General features: G+C 44.5%; 1 non-coding gene across 1 annotated transcript; it reads left to right on the plus strand.

The window, feature by feature from the left end:
- The first annotated feature begins 233 nt into the window (after window positions 1-233).
- Window positions 234-340, plus strand: LOC141593818 (small nucleolar RNA R71). Its single transcript, XR_012521879.1, has one exon. It is a non-coding gene; the product is annotated as a small nucleolar RNA R71 (small nucleolar RNA).
- Window positions 341-643: the final 303 nt, after the last annotated feature.

Here is a 643-nt window from a genome sequence, read left to right on the forward strand (position 1 = left end):
CAAGCTTAGCATTAGTCTCTACATTCACTAAGAATTCGGGATGGTGCTTATTGCTTCTCAAGACATTCACTCTTGTGCCATAGTTTGCCTCGGAGTCTACCATTTTCTTGATTAGAGTCATGCCTTCCTCATCACCCAAATGATCGAATCCTCCTCCCGTTGAGGCGTTCCCTATTTCTTTTGTTCTTGGCAACAAGGTTTGGAAGAAGGTTTGTGTGACATACCAATCCGAAATCCCATGGTGAGGGCAACTAGCAATAAGGTCTTGATATCTATCCCATGCTTCACCTATGGATTCTCCATCCTCTTGTTGGAAAGTGTGGATCTTATTTCGAAGCATTGCGGTCTTGGATGATGGATAGTACTTGGCCATGAATGCCTTGGCTAAAGCGTCCCTAGTTGTGAATGTGTCCGGAGGGTGAACATTCAACCATCGGTCCGCCTTACCCGTCAAGGAGAATGGGAACAACATCATCCTTAGAGTGTCTTCGGATACCCCATTGTTTTTCATCATAGAGACTTTTCTCTTGAACTTTCTTAGGTGAGCATGAACATCTTCTTCAATATGTCCCCCGAACAAATCTTTTTCAATCAACCCTACTTGGGAGGGGTGTATCTCAAAGTTGTTGGGAGCTAAGGTGCC

Source organism: Silene latifolia, chromosome 7 (assembly GCF_048544455.1).
Source record: "Silene latifolia isolate original U9 population chromosome 7, ASM4854445v1, whole genome shotgun sequence".
NCBI classification, from domain to species: domain Eukaryota; kingdom Viridiplantae; phylum Streptophyta; class Magnoliopsida; order Caryophyllales; family Caryophyllaceae; genus Silene; species Silene latifolia.